We start from the raw sequence: 15,057 nt of genomic DNA, 5'->3' as shown, positions 1-15,057 counted from the left end.
CCAGAAGACTGTACATGGAGCTGGTATCCGGACGTTTTTCCCCTCTCACATTATGTACTTCATAGCATAACTGGCCCAAAAACTGGATTCAAAAAACCCAAACCCAAAAGACTGGAAACTTCTCATCCTGTTGCCTGCACCATCAGTGTCTTTCGGAACAAAACCACTGACAAGATAATACATTATCAGACCACAATTTACATACTTAAGGCTTTGGATACCCCTTTTCCATTCCGCTTCTTGGTGAGCCAACACGGATTTCAAATCTTGAGTCTTCTCCGCTCTGAACTGTGACTCCTCCCTTTCATCTTCCAATTTCCTTACTTCTCTTGAGAGCGCTTTATACCGATTTTTCTGACGTTCTATTCTCTGTTCATATTCAAGAAGCATGTTTTGCATTTTCAACAAAGTAGCAGAACCTGTTTTGAGACAGAAAAGACACAAAGCTGCACAAATACTGCCCAATGTATAAGCTGTTCAATGCTTTGCTGTATTAGGTGCAGGTGGCAGGTTAGTGGGAAGGTCCCTGTGAGAAGAAGCCAGGGGTCGCCCCGTGCTGGACATGGACGGTTTCGATGGACCCACCGCAGGGCACAGCTGAGCCTCTCAGCCGTGCTGGCAGCTCCTCAGGAAAAACAAATGTAGGAAAGGGCGAAACCACCACACGGGCAGAGAAGGGGAAAAGCATGTGAAAACCAGCCCCGCAAACGAACACCCAGGTCAGCGAAGGAGGAGGGAGAGGTGCTGCTCCAGGTGCCAGAGCAGAGATTCCCCTGCAGCCCCGGAGAGAACCATGCTGGAGCAGATACCCACAGCGCAGTGCTGCGGAGGACCCCGCGCCAGAGCAGGCGGATCCTTCCCGAAGGACCTGCGACCCATGGAGGGCCCAGGCTGGAGGAGATTTTCCCCAAAGGACTGCAGCCTGGGGGAGGACTCACACTGGAGCAGGGAAAAGGGACGAGGAAGGAGCAGCAGAGAAACTGCTACGTCCCGACTGCCGACCGCAGCCTCCCCGCGCTGCCTGGGGAGGTGGCAGGGAAGGAGCGCAGCAGAGCTTGAGCAGGGGGGGTGCCGACGTGTCCTTCTCAGGTTTGGGGTCTTTGTTTCTCACTATCCAAATGTATTTTAATCGGTGGAGTCTGTTTTGCCAGTGACAGTCACTGGGAAGTGACAGCCCTGCCTTCACACTGACCCACCAGCTTTTTCGCCCCGTTTTGTCAAGGAGGGGCAGTGGCAGCACTGGGGGGGGAGTTTGGCCTTCGGCCAAGGTTAACACTTGCCTAATGAAATTTTAGCATAGTTTAAGAGCCCTAGTAAGTGATGCTTATGTTTATATAATGCCTTGTGCATATACGCAAGCATCTTATGACAGTTGAAATTTGTTACATATATGTACTTACTATTTTTAAGCAAAGCCATTATTTTGCTGTACTCTTTGTCATTAGCTGTTGAGGGGGGTGCTGGTTGTGGCTGGGATAGTGTTAATTTTCTTCGCAGTCGCTGGTACGGGGCCATGTTTTACAGTTGTGCCGCAAACAGGGTTGGTAGCACGGGGATGTGTTCGTTACGGCCCAGCAGCGCCCACACAGAGCCAAGGCCTTTCCTGCTCCTCACCCCACCCCACCAGCGAGCAGGCTGGGGGTACGCAAGGAGCCGGGCCGGGACACAGCTGGGACAGCTGACCCCAGCTGACCCAAGGGATGTGCCATGCCACGCGGCATCATGCTCAGCATATAAAGCTGGGGGAGGACGAAGGAAGGGAGGGACATCCAGAGTGATGGCACTTTGTCTTCCCAAGTATTTGTTATGCGTGACGGAGCCCTGCTGTCCTGGAGATGGCTGAACACCCGCCTGCCCATGGGACGTGCTGGATGAATTCCTTGCTTTGCTTTGCGTGCGTGCGTGGCTTTTGCTATTAAACTGTTTTCATGCCGACCCATGAGTTTTCTCACTTTTCCCTTTCCGATGCTCTCCCCCACCCCACTGGGGTGGAACAAGTGAGTGGCTGTGTGGTGCTTAGGTGTTTAGGTGTGGCTGGGCTTAAACCACATCAAGGGGATATAAAGAAGAAAAAGCTCTTGCTGACTTTTGATGACCGCATTAGAAGGAGCTGAACTGTACTTTGCAAGAAACTGCTTCTCCAGCTCTGACTAGACAGAGAACCAATGATAACGTAAGGCACATCGGCTGGTAATGCAGGCAACATCTCAGGTTAGGTGACAGTTTCACAGCTTTTGAGGGGGATCTCTAGTCACACAGAGATACTATATCAAAATATGAAATTAAAATACTTAGGAGTGCCTACAAAGAAATCATGTTTTAAGGGGAACTTGTAACAGCTGAAGACAGAGACTTGAAAACATACCCGTATGAACCACGCTAAGCTCTTCCAACAGCAGCATAGTCTCCTTGTAGGCTGAAGCTTCTAACCGGACATCCTCTGAAGTTGGGTCAGATGAGTGAGTTAAACCAGGGCCATCAGTTACTTCCATTGGTATGCTGACCTACAAAAAATACAGTACTTTCTGTAATTCCACTGTCTAGTATTACAGACCATTACAAATGCAGGAATGATTCATTCTCTCCCTCACAGCCCACAGATTTGTCTCAAATACAATAAAGCTGCGTACCAGCAGCAATTTGTACATCTGGTTGATCACTACATAAACACTGCTCCCATCGAAGTGATTAAAAGCTGATAGAGACTGTTTACCAAGAAACTAGTTTTACAGTACCTCGCTCCTTTCACTCCTGGTTGTTGCTGCAGGTCTAGAAAACAGAAATATATTTCAGTACTGAAATGCTTACTTTGCATTATGAATAATACCTACCGTAGCTTTGAAAACTTAATTGCAGAACTGAATTAAACTAAAATCTGGCATAGTAACTTTGCTAGATATAGTTCAAGACTGAAACAATTATTGTGTGCTATTAATGTCTACTGGAAGGCTAATTTTTCCGCAAGATATTAAGCAAATAGTTGAAATAACTGTTCCCTAAACTTCACGCAAAGTGACAGAAATCTTACAGCTACAGACATGGAGCTATACGGTTACGTGCATTCCCTGTTTAATACCAGGGGTTCAGCTCCCTTCAGTACTGAGAATCCTTCTCCTACAGGTCAAAGAACTGTAATTTTGGATTCTCTGGTGTCCTGCGTCTGGCTGGGATGCAGTTTGTTTTCTTCACAGCAGCCCACACAGGGCTGTGCGTTAGATTTCTGACCAAAACAGTGTTGCTAACACACCAGATTTTTAGCTAGGGCTGAACAGTGTCAACAACTTCTCTTTCGCACTTTGCCACAACCCACACAAGTAAGTTCAGGGTGGGCAAGAAGTCAGGAGGGAACAGCTGCAAGAGAAAAGGTGGAGCGGGGAGCAGGGCAAAAAATCCTGAGTACCTGCAGTGAAAAAAACTGAGATACCTCACCCTTTTTAAACACATGAAATACTTCTATGCCTGTGCACACACTCATGTAATTAATCAGAATTTGTGCACGTGACCTCATTGTTGACTTGGCCAGCATGTTCAAAAGCACTCTAAACAAAAGTGAAGTGTTTGTCAACACAAAGCGCATCAGGTAGTCACAGGAAAGAACAAGAAAGAACATCAGGTGGTCACATGAAAGAACAAGAATCTTCATAGGCGTCAGGTTTACAAAAAACCTAAACACACAACAAAAACTCAAACTAGCCTCTAGCTCTCAGGCCAATTTTTATCATTAAGTAAGTTTTATTTTCAACATTCCTTATATGCATACCTTCCTTCATCCTCAGATGTTTCACTGGAAGTGCTCTCGTCCGGTACTTGACCGTGATTGCCACTGGAAGAGCTCATCTGCTGATGAGCCTTCTGCTTTGAAGGCTGTCTTTTACTTTTCTTTGCACCTTTGGCATTCAGGGCAATTTTACTGCATTACACAGAAAGAAAGAAAAAAAATCACCAAGTGAATAGGTTTATAAAAAATATTTCTGTGAAACAGACATACTTAAGATGATGTCCAGAAACAACCGAGACAAAAAATATCTATGATAAAATCACAGACTTGACTGTAAAGATCGTGGAATATGCCCAAGTATTTAAAACCCTTCCCCTAGGAGTGAGGGGGACACGTGGAATCTGAGCTAGATCCAGGTTAAGCTGGACTATATCCAATAGCCACGGTACAGAAAGCACCTAGAGCAGAGATTCCTTTGAAGGACAGACAGAAAAAGCTCCTGCTTAGGTCTGCATAAAAATACGTGTGCCTTCTTTAGACTTTTGAGATTGGTTTGGTAATATCATCTTTTCCCCTCTCCTGACAAAGGGCATATTAACTTAATGAAAAGGAAAACACCAACTGCACGGAGATCACTAAAATCACCTAGAAAAGGGAGCAGTAGCAAACCCCAAGTTCCTACTTTTCTTTTCTAGGTGGCCTTTTCCTACAAAAATAACTGCTTTTTCCAGTCTTCAGTTCTGGTTTTGAAGATGCATTTTACCTCAGTGTTGACATGGAAATCACAGGAATTTAGGTGGGGGTTTTCTTTTGGTTTCCCCTTTTCTTTTTTTAGAGCAGGCAATAAATTTGAACCTCCATCGTGCGCTTCATTTTGTCAAAAAAGAATTTTTCTTCATTTTTTGAGAAGCAGTGGACTACTCACGATGGCTTTCACCACTGAGGAAACTACTTCAACTACCACAGTATCAGAAAACCTAAGACACTTACATAGCACTACAAATAAGAGCTAGAGATTATTTCCTTAGCTTACCCTTTCATTGGCACTTTAATCAATTTTGAGCTCTCCCCAGATGAAAAACTCCTTTTGTCTTTTTCTTCTATCGTGTTTTCACTCTCCATTTTCAAACAGTCATTCTTCCTTACAGTAATCTTTTGTTTCATTTGCCGATTAGTGATGTTATTTAATTTATCCACACATTCCTGTTTTGCCACCGCCTGCACTTTTGAACATCTTTGTTTGCTTTTTTCCTTCTTAACCTATAAAAACAAAGGTAAGCTTCATGTATTTCTAGAAGACAGAAACACCACATCCAAGATTGATTAATTCAGGGTTTACCCCTGAAATAATATAAAACGATCTTTTTTGTAATTCATACAGAAGCATTTTCACAAAATTACACTACAAAGTGTATTATGCCATTGAAAGTACTTTGAATTCACTCATCATGCAAGACATAACAAAAATACGGCCCTTAGAAAGAAAACAATAGTGTCTCTTAAAACAGGAGCAACAAAAAAGTGAAAACATTACTGATGGACAAAGCATTAGGAGGACTGCACAATGTTCGTTGTAACACCACCAGAAAAAAATCAAGTGGATCTGCGAACAAGGAGAGGAAAGAAAAAAAGATCCCAAACCCACAAACACAACTGGTTTCACAGGAAAGAGGAATTTTAGTGAAAGGCAATGAAGACACACCACGCAGATAGCACAGCACATGAATTAGTAGTCAAGACCCTGTTTAGAAGCTATTTTCATTCTTTGATTCAGAATCAGAACTGATGTAATTGTATGGATTTCTTTTTATGGCAATGAAGAGATAACTACTTGCACTGGAACCAAGTGCCACCTATTGTTAAACTGGAACAATAATGCATTCTGTTTTCCAAAAATGGGGGAAAAGACAACTCTCCACTGCCCTCTTTATTCACCAGTCACCTATTTCCATTAGAACAAACCCCAAGTTTGTAGGAACCATCTCCCCTTCGTGACGAATAGCTAAAGTGAGCAGCACCGTTGATCCGGAGCGAGATTAAAGAGTAGCAGGTGAACCACCTCTTCTGGCAGCTGTACCTTCTCTTTCTCCAAAGCCAGGAATACTATTTGCAGCATTCCTACCTTACCCTTAAATCTTCCCGTATCTTGGTTTAGTTCTTCATCAAGATTCCTTTTCAGCATGACACATGATTGCTGAGCACTTGCAAAAAGACTTTCCATTTCTGTTTCTCCTATTTTGCTGTCGATAAAGCAGTCCCTGGGAACATCATCACTAAATCCAGAGTCTTTTCCAAGTTCCCTCTCTGTTACAAGAAGTGCATTTTCACCACGTGTAGGAACTGTCTTATTTTAGGAATAATATTAGAAATGTCATCCAAAAGACTTGTTTTAAAGCTGTATCTCGGGGAGTATTCAGGACCTCCCACTGCATTTCTACTACTTCCATTTTCATTCTCTTCCGTTTCCATAGGAGGCATTTTTTTCTCTCTCTCCTTTTGCTAGAGGCATCTTTGTATCACTGATATTGGTTGTGCAATCTTCTTCATCTGTACTCCAGGTATCTTCCATGTTTGCATTTCAGTTATCTTGATCAGAAAGGACACCAAGACTCGGATTACAGTTTCCATTTTGGGTACTTTTCCACCTAGCCTAAGTTTAGTATCTCCAAATTCACCTTTACTTTCTAAGTTGTTACTTGATTCTGTTGCATGAGACAAAACAACATGAGAACTCTTCAGCTCAGCACTGAAGCCATCTTCTGACATTTCTTCCACAAGGGAAGGAGTTTTCCCAGTTTCATGAATTTCACCAGGCAGCTGCTTTAGCTCTGCTGTAACATTTTTACAATTTGTTTTCAATTCCCTTTTCTCATTTTCAACTCACATTCTTGCATATCTTTCTTCCCAAGGTTTTGGACTTAACTGCTTGTCAGCACTGTGCAATTCCTCATTTTCTGCTGTGAAATTTCTGATGTAAAATTTCTGCCTTATCAGTGTGATTTTCATGTGCTCGTTTTTTCTGTCAAGTTGGTAGTTTCTAAAATATATTTATCCTTAAGTAAACAGGTACAGACAGAAAGATTATCAAGAAATAATATTACAGTTAATCTACAATTTCTGTTGCAAACTCATCCTATAATAGAAATAAGGCATTTTGAAAGCCATTTTCACTACAAAAATCAAGGGACACTAAATGAAAGGTTCACTGCACACCATCTTCTTAACAAGAGAAGGACTCAGAGACAGCAGTTTCTTGGGTTAGGTTTGCCTAGGCATTAGGGTTGCTTTTACCTTTTAGCCTGCTTGCTTTCTGTAACTGCCGGCATTTGTCACAGAGCATGTTTATTTTTCACGGTTTATTGCTTTAATACCATTTTTCATTAAACTGCCAACATTTTCCTCACCCACCCTCCTCCCGCCATCGCGCTCTACCGTCTGGCATCGCACAGTCCCCGGCCACCTAAGCTAACCCAAGGGGAATGAACATGACAAGCTTCTTACCGTTCACCACACAGAGAACTGGCTAAGGGAGGATTATTTCTTCACCCAAGCTTCAGAAATAATAAATTCCACTCCAAGGTGCAAAGGAAAGGATTTATTAGGGAAACCTGCCTGCTCCTGCCCTCACCCCAGAAATCAGGAACCCAAGCTTGCAGGAAAACCGCACCATGCCTTAACCCTACCCAGCCCCCTCAAGCCCCTGTCCCCACGCTCTGTTTCTCAACAGCTCCGACTGCTTCTGCCCCGTGTCACAGTCCTGCCCACACGCCTCCTCGGCTCGTGGTGCCTTCTGAACAGGGCCTGCAGCCCTGGTGTCCCAGCGGGCTGAGACCCTCACGCTCCTCGCGCTCCTCTCGTCAGCCAGGCCCTGTTCTCCCGCGGCAAAGACCCCTCCGCTCACAAGAGGGAAGGAGCACCTCAGCCAGACACCACCTGTCTCACCCTCCCCCTTCCCAAGCTCACTGGCCAACTACTACCGCCTTGCAACAGGCTTAAGTCCTGCGCTTTGCCTGCTAGAATGAGGCACGTCCCTCTCTCGCGATGCCCGGCTGTGGGGTGGAAATCATTTGCTACGCTGTCCCTTCGGGTGTTCCAGAGGACGCCAGACCCCGCTGCGCAGCCCTGCCCCGCACGCCCAACACAAGCAGGACGCCTGCCTTATTCCCCTCTAGGATACCCTCTGAGAAACCCTTTTCAAACACTTCGCGTGGCCAAACAAGAGCGTATTTTGCAGAGGCTGGGGAAGCCTCAGAAAGGTCACCACATTTCAAGGCGCTCTCTTTGATCCTTGCCTTACAAAGAGGAAAACCGGCATGTTTCATCAAACAGATCAGCCTATTACAGACAAATCTCCCTCTTCACTTGAACGTGCATTTTGCACAGGCAATAAAACCCGCATTTGGCTGCACTGTTTCTCAGCAGTGCACAAGAGGAAAAACACCCCTCAAAATTTAAGCAAACCAACTGAAAAAAAATCAGTGTAACAGCAAGCATCCGGCATAGTGACAAGGATTTTACCCCACCATAAGAAGACTGTATCCAGCTTTCCTTCAGACTGTAATACAGCCTTCACCTACAGGACTCTCCCTTCAGCATTATTCACTGACTGGTAAGTTTTCTTTACCTTAGTGTATAGTACAACTTACTGAATCAGACTGCAATCCAAAATATTTGGGTTCACATACCCGCACACCATAATATTCAATGCCATCCTTCATGTCTTCTTTTTCACCTGATGATGACATATGAAAGGTAGATCCTGAGTTCTCACCTGCAGTGAAAAACCACACATTTTTATAAACAGCATGACTTCATATTACTTACTTACACCTAAAGTGCATCTTGAATCACCCTACTTGTGACAACAATCTTAACACAAAATAAGAAAAAAACTACATGCAAGTACAATGGCTCTGTTCATAAAAGAACACTACGAAGAGATTGTTATGAACACCTTCAACATCTTCTGCGTGTCCTAAACCAAATTCCTCCAACAGATCCGCAAAACAAATCAATCAGATGCTTTATTAAATACTCCCGTCTAGAAAGATTACGAAGCTAAACCCAGAACTACATGCCGTGAACATTACCTGATTTCTGCTGCATTTTTTTAGGAGAGGTTTCATTCATTTCCAAAACAGATGCAGGGGTCTTCAGCTATGAAAGACAACCCAATGACGACAAAAAAAAAAAAAAAAAAAAAAAAAAAAAAAATCAAACTTAAAGTAACTACATAGTATTTAACGAGCAGGACAAGTAGTCGGTCTGACACAAACAAATACTTACCTGGGAATTGTCGGGGTTCTCCAAAATGCCTGGAGGTAAAAAAATGTTTTGGGAAGTGTTACTTCATTTAGTTGAAGGTACCTTTCACTCCATTCAACATCAGCAGTTTCTACAACTAAGTATTACTCGCAAGCTTTATTCCATCGAGACTGCGATACTTAACATTCAATCCACTTCAACATCCAGCATTTGTATCGGTATACAAGAAATGGACAACGCACGCTTCCCATCGTGCGCCTTGGATTTAAGAAATACTACTCACAGAACTAGGACAATCCATAGGAAGCAGGAAGGACATGCTTGTTAACACAACAACAAGATCAAAATACTTATTTTGAGGAGCTGAATCCTGCCTTCTACAAAGATTATTTCAAAAGCCAAAGCTGGTCTGCTGTAACGAATTACCATAAAACAGGCCAGCAGCACTACGACTGCGATTATCCTACAAGTGTTTAAAGTTGAGGAGTATTTTCCTTTCCATTGATGGGACAGAGGAAACGTGGGTGCGGACACAGACACCTCATACACATCATTCAATGAGGTAGAAGCAAACTAGTTCTTATCAGGTTGTTCGGGTCTAGCTTGTGTGGAAAGGAAAAAAACCAACACCTTACAATTGGTTGTAATCTGCATTTATAGCACAGTTCCAAATATGTATTTTTTTAAAAATTTTTTGTCCAACATGGAAATCATTTACAAACCCACACAATCTACTGGCCCACCTATATTTCTCAAGTCCTCTGCTTTAGTCATCTTACAGTTTGAGTCCTCTCATGAAAGAAGTGCACGAAATGTTACTAAGAAGGGCTCCACAGCAAAATTTTCATGTTTACAAAAGCGGTTAAAAAGCAAACAGCATTTGATTTCAGTAAACTTGGTGGTCTAGCAGTACAGAAAAACCTTAGAAAGATTAGCGTAATCACCTTTTACCTCCTTTTTACGCTGACTTTAAACTTCTCTTAGTAGAATCATACAAAGCATGACAACTACTCAGCAAGGGGATTTACAAGCTCCCAGGAGCTTTTAAAGTTTTGCTTCCAGCTTACTAAACTAAAACTGGATACGCTTCTTCAGCTATTCTATCATACTTACACTACAAGCAGGACTGACCGTTTAGTAAAGGAGAAATCCTTCAGATGAGAGTTCTACGCCAAAGAGCAAAACTTCCCTGCCACTCTACACTCCAGATGCTCAAGAGACAGCGGCACAAACTACAGGCAGAAGCCCTTCACAACAAACCCTGAACTTTCAGTCACATTTTAGCTCCTAGGCAAAGCATAACAGCAAGGTATCAAAAATTAAGACGGGGGGAAAGTGCTTGGCCACATCATAGCTTTCTCCTGCTACGTTATCATCCAAGAACGTTCAGGTGTTCAGACAGGTCAGCCCTAAACCACATACACTTTCAGCACTATGCCACAAGAACCCGAACCCAAGGACATACAAACACATCCAAAGGACACACGCAACGCAAACAAGGTAACTTCCCTTACAACTTGCCAGCAAGCGCCGTGAGAGCTGGTGTTCATTAACAAATACTAAGCACTTCACTGCTATAGCGCGCACCCACACCGTAAGCGCATTCCTAAGGCAGACATCGATAAAAGCTCACTTCAGCCTATACGTGTTTACAGACAAACATTTAGTCCACCACGAAGTTACCGGTGTGGCGCTCCCCTGAAACAATCCGCGAGCGTGCTCCGTGTCTGTCTGCAGCTGGAAGCAACACACCAGGTGATCCTTCTTCCGGACTTTCAGAATCCGCCTGTAGAGCATAACACACGGGCGTGAGCAGCGGTACAAATTCTCAACTCATTTCTACGCAAAATGTTCCTGCTAAGCCAACTTGCACAGCATGGAATCACAAAAGCCTTTGATCAGCCCCTTGGAAAGGGCACGTCAAGACACAGTCTATTGGAAAATCACAGCAGACTTGTGTGTTTTCAGATCTTGGGCAAAAACCTCACAACTCATCTAAACTAGTCTGTCACGCTGGCAAACTGCACAGCCGCAAGAGAGAATTAACACGGTAACTCGAGCTGTGGGTTGCGAACCCGTAACCGCAGGTCTGGGGGGGGCCCAACTTTCGACTGAACTCGTACCCGACACTCAAATTTGTGCTGATGTTCCCCAGGCACACGTCCTGCAGTGGGGAGCGAACACATTGCTACTCCCGGTTGCACGGGCTGAACAAAGACAAGCAAGACAAAGCTTACAGAAACCAAGGCTCTACAAAAAAAAAAAACCCCAAAACAACCCAGCAGCATTTGAGCCTTGTATCTTTAAGAAGCGGGTGGGGAAGAGTTCCTTCTTCCTCACAAGAAAAGTCAGAGGGCGTAAGCTACAGACTCTGCTCGCTTTCTTCTAACCCATTACCACAGACAGGAAGAACTAAAAGGGCCAACACAGCCAGCACGTGCGGTATCTCTGTTGAACATTACTCTCAAAAAGGGCCAAAAAGGTAGAAAGGCTCTTTCCCAAAGCAGCTCATCGTCTAGGCTGCAGACCCTAAGGGCAACCACTGAACACGTCAGCGGAACAGAGTTGTGTGGTGAAAAAGCAACAATCCCGCCAGCCCCGCTGAGAAGCTCAGGCTATTTTAAGCAGCAAGAAACTTCACTGCCGCAATACTGTACTAGAAACCCAACTGCAAGGGCCAGTTGCCACGAGACCCAAATCATTAGCTCGACCTACCTTCACCCCAAGCCTCGCTGAGCAGCTAGCACACAGCACAAGTATTTCAAGGGCCCCCAGTTACAAACATACAGCAGAACCAGGAGAAGGGGAAATAAGCCTCAGCCGCGGCAGGGCCCAAGCTCCGAGTGCTTCTGGATCTCGCTCCCCACCCCCGCCCCACTGGGAACCCCGGTGTCCTTCACAGGGAATACCTCAGAATCCCAGGGAGATTCACCATCTTCCTCTTCCTCTGCTCCCACTGCAGTCAGGGCACCTACAAATGCAGGAAGAGGGGAGACACTGAGCCCTTCTATTTCACTCTGCTTTTCCCCATCACCCCTGCGCCCAAAAGGTGCACAGCGGTTCTGTTGCCGAGGACAAACTAAGGAGCGAGTGTTGAATTCGAGGGTTTCTTCACACCCAGCACACAACATACCACGGTATTTCCTTTGGATCGCCACCTCTCTTGCCTCCTCTCCAGCAGGAGATGGCTATGCACAAAGCTTTGCTGCTAGAGAGGGACGCAACATTCTTCGCACAAGAAAAGCGAGCAAGACAGGAAGAAAATCCAGAAGATCATAAAAATACAAAAGGGTCTACTATTGATGAATCACAGGGCCAACCTCGCTTTTGGCATTTTCTCCTGTAGGTGACTCCTTTCACAAACTTTCATTGTCTATGTGCTACTCCTAGAAGCCTCTCCACCCAAGTACAGCAGCGGGTGGTCAGTCGGTCAGACAGATGGGGCTGCTCCTACTCTGCTTCCATGAAGGTACGCTTACCAGACTTCTTCTGTCACTTCACCAGTGTTCACTCAGGTCACAAACAGAAAAATGCAGGCAGCTTCCTACCATACAACTTGATATGCGCCATCACTCCCATCATGTAACATGGGCACCACAATTTTGCTTAGAAGATAGACTTAGATATTTTGTGGATGCAGGAGAGCTGTGACACCTCCCCTGTGCACAGCACAGGCTGAATGACCAGCTTTTCTGGTCAACCGTATCGGCCTGAAAGCTGGATAAAAGCAGACCTGCGAGCACCCAGGGTTTTCTTTTGTACGGGCCTTCTAAGGATGCAAGTCACATTCTCTGTTCAGAGTACGTAGGTGTCTTCGTCTTTCGGATTCTGTTTCAGAGTGCAGTCACTTCAAAATCAGGCGCCATGCTGCTAGAATGAAAAGCAAGCCTTAACTCCTCTTCAGCCTTGCCCATCACGGTCAACGGGAAAGTTTTCAGCAGCAGCTATCTGAGCCTGAAGTCTCCCTTTTTAGGTAAGATTTTAACAACGTTGGAGCCCCTAAGAACCCTTTTCCATAGGGTTTAATCAATCTTGACATTTCTGTATGATGGGTACAGAACAAGGAAGAAGCAGGAAAGATGAAAGGCTACAGTGTTCTTCTACCTGCAAAATTCCAGTTCTCATCGTGTCAGTAACTCCAGTCCGTAATTATTTTCTCCAACCACTGGAAAAATAACTCAAAAACATCAACTAAAAAGATAAGGACTTCTCCCATTAGCTGTTGCAAGTAAAATTTCTTCTTTCCTTGGAGCAGTAATTCACGAGTCTATTTTCTGCCAACACTGGCTTCTATTGGCTTCTGTCAACATTGTGAAAGAGGATGACTCCTCGCTGTCAAGAGTTCTTCACTTTTAGCACAGGGAGAAATTCTTAGTTAAAACACTGGCAGAACCCTACTCCAAGGCTTCTGAAGAGACCACCATTCAAAAAAACGTATATAAAAAATTCACAGGGTAAACCAGATTCCAGTATTGTTGCCTGTCATCTATTGCTACCATGCATTTTTATTAACGGATGCCTGCAGTGCAGCGCACACAAAAAGATGCGAATCCCCCACCTTTTACTCTGTCTGCTCTTCTAGCTAGCGTTGAAAAATGACTTCTGGTCATCTGAGTTCTTTCCAATTAGTCCTCACCTCTCCACTCTATTCTGAGGCTTCCCTCCTCATAAACTGTCTTACATAATGACTTTTTGCAGATTGCAGTGGACAGCAGCTACTCTTCTATACAGAAAACACGAGAACACCACTACTTTGCCTCAAAAATAGATTTTAAGAATGTATTACTATGCGACAGTAACAAAGTAAATAGAATGGGAAATTCCAGCCCTCACTGAACATTTAATTGTGAAAGATACTGTACCTGTTCTCCAGATTTATGAAATCAAGTTGTCAAGGATGGCATTTCAACCCTTTTAGAGTCAGAAATATTTGTGCTGCAGGAATCACGATGCTTTGCCGAAGCAACCTAAATTCCTTAAACCCAAATCCAAACATAAAATGTTTGAAAGAAAGAAATTTTTACATCTACACCTACTTCTTGGCACCTGACCTTCAAGGTAACATACGGCTAAAAACCAGCATGACGCAGCTGAATAAAGCCACGCAGGAAGAACAGCCGACATGAAATGAGCCACGAAAAGGCAACTTTTCTGTGTCGGGAATATCGTAACATACCTGTCCGTTGTGGGGCTACGCTTCACATTACTGTGGAATACACGCATAACCAAAACTCAAGTTTTAACTGAACAACCTCTAACAAGTATTTGTGTGCCTTACCAGAACACCGTCACTGCAAAATAAAGGGCAAGAGAGGACCTGTCGCTTACCCATTGCAAATACAGGAGAGGGAGAAGAGCGAGAGGAGAAGGAGGAAGATACATCTCCTAGAGAGAAGTTTCATCTCTATTATTGTCAAAAGAACAACAATACTGGTTTTTTCTTCGCCTAAAGCACAGATGCCAAAGAACTTGTAACTTCTAAGTAGAGAATACAAATAGTTCCAAGTCCGCTTACTTTTCTGCATATCTGTTCACCTCTCTCTGGTTTATATTGTCAATAGCCAACTGTAGAAACTCTAAAACCTGAATGGCAAATTGTTTCTCATCCGATTAACAAGCGTGATTAATACAAAATACAACACAAATTATCAACTATACAAATCAATAAACCTCAGAACAAAGAAACAAAAAAACCCCATTAAGGTTACATACCCTCTCCCCAATACATAGCCGACCAGCTAGCCGCCTCAACTTTAGCCTTGTTTCCAAAGAAAAAAGAATTCCTGACAACACGCTGACACTCATTTCCTCCCATCTTGCCTCTCTTCCTCACCTCCCTCCCCTGCCTCTGAGCCTGCCGGTCATTTTCCATGAAACAAGAGAGGGAAGCCTCAGAGGAACGTGTTTGTACATGTTTCAAAACGACTGCCAGACAGGTAGAGATAAAGCCAGGCAAGTAATAATTCCTGCAAACTACAGCTACGGCACGAGCCCAAGAATTCCCCTTTGTGGCTCACCTGCAGCTCCTGGACAGCCTAGCCTACAGCCCCCTAGCCTGGAATCAGCCACAGCAC

The 15,057-nt window shown here is 44.3% G+C and overlaps 1 long non-coding RNA gene and 1 pseudogene across 1 annotated transcript; both read right to left on the bottom strand.

Moving 5' to 3' along the window:
- LOC129783603 (ankyrin repeat domain-containing protein 26-like) overlaps positions 1-15,057 on the bottom strand; it is a 58,785-nt pseudogene that overhangs the window by 22,978 nt on the left and 20,750 nt on the right.
- Positions 8,788-10,770, bottom strand: LOC129783598 (uncharacterized). The gene is made up of 3 exons (XR_008745376.1): positions 10,667-10,770; positions 9,005-9,033; positions 8,788-8,875 (listed from the first exon to the last, which is right to left on the bottom strand). It is a non-coding gene; the product is annotated as an uncharacterized LOC129783598 (long non-coding RNA).

This window comes from Falco peregrinus, unplaced genomic scaffold, assembly GCF_023634155.1.
Source record: "Falco peregrinus isolate bFalPer1 unplaced genomic scaffold, bFalPer1.pri scaffold_58, whole genome shotgun sequence".
Lineage (NCBI taxonomy): Eukaryota > Metazoa > Chordata > Aves > Falconiformes > Falconidae > Falco > Falco peregrinus.
Note: the sequence above shows the minus strand (reverse complement) of the source record. Positions and strands in the feature narration are given on the sequence as shown.